The sequence below is a fragment of the Amborella trichopoda genome, chromosome 12, assembly GCF_054954075.1.
Source record: "Amborella trichopoda isolate Santa Cruz 75 chromosome 12, AtrichopodaSantaCruz75HAP2 v2.0, whole genome shotgun sequence".
In the NCBI taxonomy this organism is placed as follows: domain Eukaryota; kingdom Viridiplantae; phylum Streptophyta; class Magnoliopsida; order Amborellales; family Amborellaceae; genus Amborella; species Amborella trichopoda.
Window position 1 is genome coordinate 30,338,473 of NC_142347.1, and position 9,988 is coordinate 30,348,460.

Below are 9,988 nucleotides of genomic sequence, written 5' to 3' on the forward strand. Positions count from 1 at the left end.
TTCCGTTCCCCAATCCTACAGCCTTATAGTAAAGGCAGTGAAAGAATAAATGATGCACCGATTCATTATCTTCTTTACAGCATATACAAATATTAATTGAGATAAAACCCCATTCGTAGATGGCCAACTACTTTTGATAAGCTATCCAAAGGAAAACTTGCTTTGAGAGGAATATGCAAACACCATAGTTCTCCCAAACTTGATTATGAAAATCTACCACATTCCCCATTAAGGAGCTTATACACCGACTTGACCATGAAGTCCAATGAAGTAGTGAGATCCCATATTAGGCTATCAACTTTGTCAGGGCAATAATAAAAAGTTTGGGGTAACTCCATAAGTCTTTGAAATTCAGCAATAAATATATTGGACGTTCTCCTATACCTCGAAGAAATAGACCAGTCATTATTAGTGTTCACCTCTGCCTGACCTCCTAAAAAGATGACATCTAGGAAAATGTATATGAGAGCTTCCAATCCATGTATCCCACAACTAAAAACGTATTATGTCCTTTTCCAACCGACTTGTGGCAATATTGTAGATTAAGAAATTTACAAAAATCAATCCCTCACCAAATGAACTTTTTGATATTGCTAGGGTGACAGGAAAAAATGAGCTTAACGGTTTAGATTGAATTTGGGCCGATCTAACGATCACGGATATCCGATAATGTTTGAATTTTAATTTTTTTTCTATCAATCCAAATCACTTGAAATTTTCAACATGTATTGATAAAAAATAGGTGAATATTGAAAAAATATTAAAAAAAAATATTTTACATGAAAAACAAGATCAAAATACCCCTGTAAAGTTTTGGGGGTATTTTGGTTATTTTTAATTTTACGGATTATTTTTTTTATAATTTTAGTACGTGCGGCTTGATGAGAAGAATAATCACTTAAAATTTCAAGTGCTTTGGATTTGTAGAAAAAAAAATTAAAATTCAAACATTCTCGTCCGTCAGATCGGCTCAGATTCAATCTGGACTATTGGGCTTACACTATTATGTGAGCTAGGGGGCTCACCCAAGCTTTTTTACACACACACACATATATATATATATATATATATTAAAAAAAGATATGGCCAGCATCCTCGTGTAAATAAGCCAAATGCGCCAACGACCTAGATTGAATCTGGGCCGATTTGATGATCACGGATGTCCAGTATTGTCTAGTAGTTTTTTAATTTAAATTTTTTTTTACTAATCCAAATCACTTGAAATTTGAGGCATGTGTTTTTCAAAAATAGATGAATCTATAAAACTTATTAAAAAAATATTTTACATGAAAAAAATGATCAAAATACCCCCACAAATTTTCAAGGGTATTTTGATCAATTTTTTCATGTAAAAGATTTTTTAATATTTTTCCGTAGATTCACCTATTTTTAAGGAACATACGCCTAAAATTTCAAGTAATTTAGATTTGTAGAAAACACTTTAAAATTCAACCACTACTAGACATCCGTGATAGTCAGATTGGCCTAGATTTATTCTGGGCCGTTGGCACATTTAACTTATCTACGTGAGGCTGTTGACCATATCTTTTTCATATATATATATATATATATACAACCATCACAACCCCTTCTAACTTGAACCTTTGTATTTTGAGGGGTTGTAAACTCTAAACAACCCCTCAAAATACAAAGATTCAAGTTAGAAGGGGTTGTGATGGTTGTATTTATTAAAACAATCATTATTTGTTATTAAAAAATTGTTTAAATATGTAACTTTACCATTAAGCAAAGGTAAATTTGAAATTTTCACAAAAGTACAATAGCATTTTGGAAATTAGTGTCTTAAAACTTTATTTGTAGATTGCCCTTGTTCTTTAGTTAAAATTTCAATTTTACCTCTTATGGAGATGACAAAAATACTCTTTGTCCTATAATAATATTTACAAATTTGCCCCACAAAAGTAACTTTTTAAAAAAAAATAGACAACAAAATTAATAAATCCACCCTTCCCAACTCTCTCTATCTTGAATCTTTGTAATTTGAAGGGTTGGGAAGTTTAGAATGTCTCCTATATATATATATATATATATATATATATATATATATATATATATATATATATATATATATATATATATATATATATATATATATATATATATATATATATATATATATATAGGAAAATATGATGTGCACCCAACTCTCTCTATCTTGAATCTACGCAAAATATCAAAAAATTTACATGAAATAAATTGACTAAAATACCTCCAAAAAGCATTAGGGGGTATTGTGGTCAATTTTTTTCGTAAATTATGTTTTTTATATTTTTATTAGATACGTCTTGATAAGAAGAACATACACCCAAATATTAAAGTGACTTGGATTTGTAAAAAAAATTAAAATTCAAATCCGTGAGCATCAGATCGGCCATAGAATGGCCCAAATTCAATATGGGTCATTCGCGTATGGGCATACAGTAGTGACTCCATATATATATATATATATATATATATATATATATATATATATATATATATATAGAGAGAGAGAGAGAGAGAGAGAGAGGGGGAAGATGCTAGGGTGAGCCCACTAGCTCACATAATAGTATAAGCCCAATGGCCCAGATTCATCTGACAATCGAAAGTGTTTGAATTTTAATTTTTTTTTTACAAATCAAAATTACTTAAAATTTTAGGTGAATATTCTTCTCATCAAACTGCACTTAATTAAAAAAATAATAATAATAATCTGTAAAATTAAAAATGACCAAAATACCCCCCCAAAAATTTACGAGGGTATTTTGGTAATTTTTCATGTAAAATATTTTTTTAATATTTTTCGAATATTCATTTATTTTTTAGCAGCACGCGTCTAAAATTTAAAGTGATTTGAATCTGTAGAAAAAAAATTAAAATTCAAATACTATCAGGCATTCATGATTGTTAGATCAGCCGAGATTAAATCTGGGCCATTGGGCTCATTTTTTCTCGCGAGCCCATTGGCTCACATAAGCCTTTTCCTATATATAGATACACTAAAAAGGATCTCATATGTAGTCTCGTGTACATAGTCGCTATATGCCTAATGGTGGAGATTCAAAATTGAAAATGGACGGAGCACAATAAACAAACAATTTTTTCTTTAGCTTGCTCTTTCGTTAACTCTCTCTCCCCATTCGCCCTTCTTCGTCTCCCTCTCTCTCTCGCTCCCCTGCCTCACCCATTATCCCATCTCTCTCTCTCGCTCCCATGCCTCACCCATCGTCCCCTCTCTCTCTCACTTCAGCACTCCATAACCCATCTCCCTCTCTCTCTCTATGCCATGCATACATTCTTCTAACTGTTCAAGCACTTCATTTGTCAAAACCTGATCCTCTATGGACCATGGAGGGGACTCTGAATCGACCTTCCGCCCATCCACCCATCTCGACTCAGATGATAACAACCTGCAACTATCCTAGCTTCCTTACTCCATTCCTCAATAAACCCAAACTCTCAATCTAGATATTAGCTTTAAAGGGAAAAAAACCATGTCTAGTTTCTCTCTCGAAATGAAACTTCAATTTCTCTATCTGATTATCTCTGAATAGGCCTAAGCATATGGTTTCCTTCTGTTAAGATTTCACACAAATCAAAGTCTCCAATTCTGCAAAGGATGTGATTTTACAAAGTAAACAACCAACCACCTTTAGTTTTTCTCTCTCTAACAATATAAGAAATAAGGATATGATTTTACAAACTAAACAACCCAACCACTCTAACCATAGCTGAAAGATATTCCATAATATAAGTGATAGAACCCGAGTTGGATTCTCTCCTCTGTTTCTGAGAACTCAAACACTCATCTTGAAAAAAGAGGTAATTTTGTAGTGGAAATAACCATATTTGCTTTCTCGCTCTAACCATCAATACTTATCACATGATAAGCTATTAGACACAAGCTCGAAAATAGCCATGTTGCAAAAGCCCATGGGGTGGCTGATGAAAATGTGGTTACCTAGAAACTCATGGATATGGAGAGAGAAAATTGGGATAGGTGTAGAGAGAAGTTTTTTATTAGTTATCTTATTTTAGTCTATTTAAAGTGACATCTCCTTTCATTGTAAATTAGTCTATGAATTGAATAAAAATTGGTCTTTTGAAAGAGATTATTTTGGGGGCAGATTCCCTTGTAAACCTTTGAGAGAGGGCATTTTTCTCTTAACATTCCTTTTTTTTTATTGCCAATTTTCTGGTTTTATTCTCTCCTTGCATCACTCAATCTCCCACAAAGCCTTCTTCTCTACAAATTTCTCTCTCTGCAGAACCCTAAAAAGTTTCTTTCTATTTTTCTCTATGTACTTTCTCTCTCTACAAGAGATGATAAACCCAAAGTGCACCTATATATGACCTACTTTTCCACACATGCTTTCTCTCTCTAGAAAAACATCTTTATGTAGAGAGAATAAAGCCCCAAAAGCAAGTACGCCAAACGAATCTCAACTTTCATAACTTTATCAACAAAAAACTTTATTCCTATCCATTTGGACCTAAGGCTCTATCCTAGTCCAAGTAAGACTTATCCATAAACTTAAATCGTAAATAATAGGCTCTACCCAAATAAATAAGAAACCTAAATTAGAGGAAATGAATCCCTTAAAATTAGGGATTCAATAATTCAAGTTAAATATTAACAAATCTCCACCTTAGCTTGAAATTTAAAAGAAATTCTCATCAACCGTCTTCTCCACATGTGCCTCCATAGACGCTCACTTGGGCAACACATTAGTCAAGTCTAAGCATAGCTTGGACTTCTGTAATGGAACCAATTTTATCAATATATTTGGAACATTCTTCTTGGTGTCAATCTTCAGTAACAAGATATCACCTTCAGCTATGATCTCACTTATAAAATGGTATCTGACATCATGATGCAGCGAGAAAATAAAACCAGAAAAATAAAGAGAAAAAGTTGAGAGAATATACTCTCTCTCAAGGTCTGTAAGGGAATCCACCACAAAATAATCTCTTCATGAGGCCAAATTTTATTAACTCATTCACCCTTTTAACAATGAAGGGAAATGTCTACTTAAAGAGACTAACAAAAAAAGAACATATACAACTGACTTTCCTATTTTATCTCCCTTAACCTATTTTCTCTCATCCCTATCTTCTCTGTCTTAAATTCACGTGCCACCCACATTTTACCCATTGTTGAAAAGATAAACTTCAACGTTTTAACCTTATCCTATTTACTCATAAACTAACCATATTTAACCATATCTTATTTACATTCCTAAACTAACTAACCCAATCCATAAATATCAACTCACGCACAAACTCAATGCCCACCTATCCCTGTGCACCTCTTAATTTTAAAAGATAAACTTAAAAATCCTAATAATAGTTTTTTTTTTTTTTCATTGCATCACATCAATATGCTTCGTCCTTACATGATATACCTGGTTCTTCGCCAAATGTATTGCACTCTAACTGTCACAATAAATGACAGTCTCATCCCATCGTAAGCCCAAATCGCTTACAAGCCCTCTAAGCCAAATGGCTTCTTTTACTGCCACAGTAACAGCCATGTATTCTGCTTCAGTCGTAGACAAAGCAACAACGATTTGTAGCATCGACCTCCAACTGATTGGAGCTCCTGTAAGTGTAAACACATAACCTGTGGTATATCTCCTATAGTCCAAATCACCTACAAAGTCAGCATCAACATAACCAACAACCTTATCACCAAATTTGTTATCTCTATCAAACATTAGACCCACATCTAATGTACCCTTTAAGTAAAGCAGAATCTATTTTACCGCATGTCAATGCTCCTTTCTTAGATTAGCCATATACTTGCTAACAACATTAACGGCATGAGAAATATCTGGACGAGTGCAAACCATTGCATATATAAGGCTTCCAACTGCACTCGCATATGGAAGATGTGATATATATTCCTTTTCAGCATATGAACTTAGAGATAATGCTCCCAAAAATCTGAAATGTGCAGCAAGAGGAGTACCCACGGGCTTTGAATTTTCCAGCTCGAATCTAACGAGGACCTTCTCAATGTACTCCTTTTGAGATAGCCACAATTTACCCAACTTTCGATCTTTACAAATCTCCATACCCAAAATTTTCCTTGCTGAACCTAAATCTTTAATTTCAAATTCTCTACGATGACCTAAACTTTTCTTGGCTGAGTCGAGAACCCATCATCGGCTAAGGAGAAGACTAGCACCGCCTCTGCAGAGAGCCAAGCGCCGGTTGAGGTGAAGACCAACGCCGCCTATGTAGAGGGCAGCACTGGCTGGGTTGTGTGCAGCGCCAGCTGTGAAGAGGAGAAAGTACCAGCTCCAACAGAGTTATGGGCAACACTGGATGAGTTATGGGCAGCGCCGACTGAGTTGTGAGCAACGCTGGTTGAGTTTGTGGGGAGCGCCAGCTGAGTTATGAGCAGCGTCGGGTGAGTTGTGTGCAGCGCCGGCTGGGTTGTGTGTAGCACAGGCTATGAAGAAGAGAAAGTACTAGCACCGGTTGAGTTGTGTGCAACACCGACTGGGTTGTGTGCAGTGCCGGCTGTGAAGAGGAGAAAGTACCAACGCCGACTGAGTAGAGAGAGCCTAGCCTCAGCTGTGTAGATAAGCAGCACCCGCTGTGTAGTGGGCCAGTGCCGGCTGTGTCTCTGACATGCATGAGTTGAGTATGCCACTTGTTGAATGCATGCTGATATGAGTGCCACATGTCTAGATTTTAAGTCTTTTGATGACACTTGAACCACCACCCCAAACATAATAGTACTTAAGCCTCTTCTCTCACCCACGATACTCATTCTTACCTCATTTCTCTCTCTCTCTAAGACTCAAGATTAGAAGAAGTGACTGTTAGAGGGCAGCCATTGTTGGGTGGGTGAGAGATGTGAGAAGAAGAGTGGAGAAGGCACCATTGTTATTCAAGTAAGTGGATTCATCATCATTGCATGGTAGTCGCAAAGATACATGGGAATTTATGCAAGTGAAATAAGCAAGGTAAGTGTATTGTGATATAGAAAATCCTTACACCTTTTTCACTAAAATTTGGGGGTTTTATTCTATAATGAAAGTAGATGCTAAGACTAAATGTATGATTCTTAGATTACGTGAGAAATGCATGTTATGTGTGTGCATTGTGAGTGAATGGTTGTTATCATGTTCCTCACCATGAAATGAAGGCCATGGAATGTGTTCTTGAGATATGTTATATGCCACTGTAAAATTCCAGGAACATATGTGTTCTTGAAAGAGACTTTTGAGCAGACAAATGGGGTCCGATTGACCTCAAACTACCACCATTGGGAAGATATACGAGTAGTCAAATGTTTATTTTTGGCCACTATTGAAATTCCTTACGAAAATGAAGTTATGTTTCAAAATGGGAAAGTATATCAATGTTGAATGTTTTCTTGGATTTTTGCACTCATACCATTGTGGTCACTCATTTTAACTAACCAAACAATGCTCATTTTTGGCCAAATCACAACCATTTAAAATATATTTGAATGGGCTAAAATTTACATGTAGAAACTATTTTTAAATTCCTTTTAGATTGAAAGTTACACTTTGTTTTATTAAAGTATGTCGCTGTGGGCAGTGTTGATAAATTTCAGAACTATCACTTTATTTGACACAACTCTTTGAACCACCAAATACAATCCAAATGCTTTCAAATTTGCCTTGTTAGAACGATATACATCTTGGCTTAAACATTGATTTTGAAATTGTTGCAAGTTTCCTTACGGTTTGAAAGTTATAGTGATATGAATTAGGGTACATCACTGTCTACTGTACACAGCAGGGGGCAGCTAATTAACCCTCAGTTCCTTGAACCTTTAAGAGGTCAAACAGTGTCCAATTGTCTACAAAACATTCCCATTTGAGAGATAGGTGGGTTGGGTACAAAATTGATTTTGGAACCATTTTCAAACTCTAAATAATCCAAGAGTTACAACCATAATGGTGAGCACATGTCTTTGTCCTTAATGGCAGGAAATTGTGCAGTAAGGCTTAACTGAAATAATGTTACTGTTATTATGATATTGTCATTGTGATACTGTTAAAGTGTGATGTGCCACTACCAAAATGTGATATTACTATTTATGTGATATGTAAATGGATACCTACTGTGTGAATGATGGTATCATGCTATTTATATGATATGTGAATGGATACATACTGTGTGAATGATGATATCATGTTGGTTATGTGATATGTGAATGGATACCTATTATGTGAATGATGGTATCATGCTGCTTATGCAATATGTGAATGGGCACCTACTATGTGAATGATGGTGCTAGCAGCGGCTTGTTGGGAAGGGTACCTTCTGTGTGAATGATGGTGCCTGCAGCTGCGATGCTTATATGTTATTGAATAGGCACCTACTGTGTAAATGATGGTGTTGGCAGCTGCCTGTTGGGAAGTATACCTACTATGTGAATGATGGTGTCGGCAATTGCGATCTTCCCCTGACTTCCCATGATAGGACAGGACTCAGGATGTGAGTAGTTGGGAGGGTCGCGCCCCCCAGATCTATGTAGGAACTACGCATTGGGTCACGTAATGGTAGTGTAACGCTCTCTCGCCAGAGGGCTTAAGGAGAAGGTCGTGTCTAGCAAGGTCACTGCTTATCAAAACCCCAAAGAACGTTGGGGATTGTGTGCGCGAGTGAGGACATTACAAAGTAGATTTACCTAATTGTCAATGTCTACCCTCTTGAGTGAGGGTAAAAATCCCAAGTTCAGAATTGACTTAGCCTGATGGTGTGGTTTCCGCTTCAAGAGTAATTAGATCTATTTGCCTGTCTTATTTAAGCTTTCTGTATGAACTTTTCACTGTATCTGTGATCTGTTGTCCTTATTTCTCTACTTTAAGTGAGGTGATTGTGACTTATGCATTATATCTTAAACTGCCTTTATTACATTACTGTTAGAGTGTTGAAAAGCAGACTTCATTTGATACATGTGTATATATACGTACAATGTGCATTGCATATTGTTATCACTATCATACTAGTTGGAATGCAATGGTGTAGATTTTCTTACTGCGCTTTTAGTTCATTCCATCTTATTTTCATAACTGTAGAGTGAAAGTGGGTGGCAGTTTGGGGATTTGAAGCCCGACATTTAGAAGTTTTGAGAAGCCACTTTCCGAAGACCTTCACAGTATGTTTTGGTGGTTTCAACATTATGATGCATACTTTCTTTTGTGTATTTTGGGCCAGTAGCGCCTTGAAGAAATTGTAAGGACTTTTGATAATGAATGAATAAAGTGATTATACCTTTTCGATTGATATTTGTTGGTGAATGGATTTATTCTAGTTTTCTTTCGTGGTTTTCTCTCGATTCCGTGTTTTTATGCGTTGAGCCACTCCTACCTGAGAGACGAACGTGACATCCGATCGCGATCCCGTACTCTGTCGCCGTCCGAGGTTAGGGAGCGGGGTTGTGACATTCTCTTGCAAGCTGAGTCTTCAATTTACTTATTCATAAATAATTTTTTACAGTAATAAGCATATGCTTGAAGAGAGGTTATCCTGAATTTTTTACAATTTGGTATGTTCGTCATTGAGACATGAATAACTATATTTATCAAACCTACTTAATATAGTCACATGAAACTTGTGAAAATATATGTGTTATCATTATGTGTCTAATTTCAAACAAAATTAGTTTGAAATGAAAAATCCATGATGGTAGAGAGAAAATACAATTTATAAGACAATGTTCATCATGCGATATGATTTATTTTGTAATATATATGTCACCTTATTTATTTCTCTGAAAAAATGTATTATTTGGGATTCACACTATGATGTTGTGATTTGTTTTTAAGTCTAGTTTTCAACACTAAAGATTTCAAGAAGAAATTATTTGAGAATTGAGAGAAACAATGCTCAACCTAATTTTCTGCTGAAAAAATTGCATTGTGACCTAATATCACTAAAACAAAGACTCATTTAATGGTATGATTTAGAAATGAAACTGAGCATTATTTGTATTTTT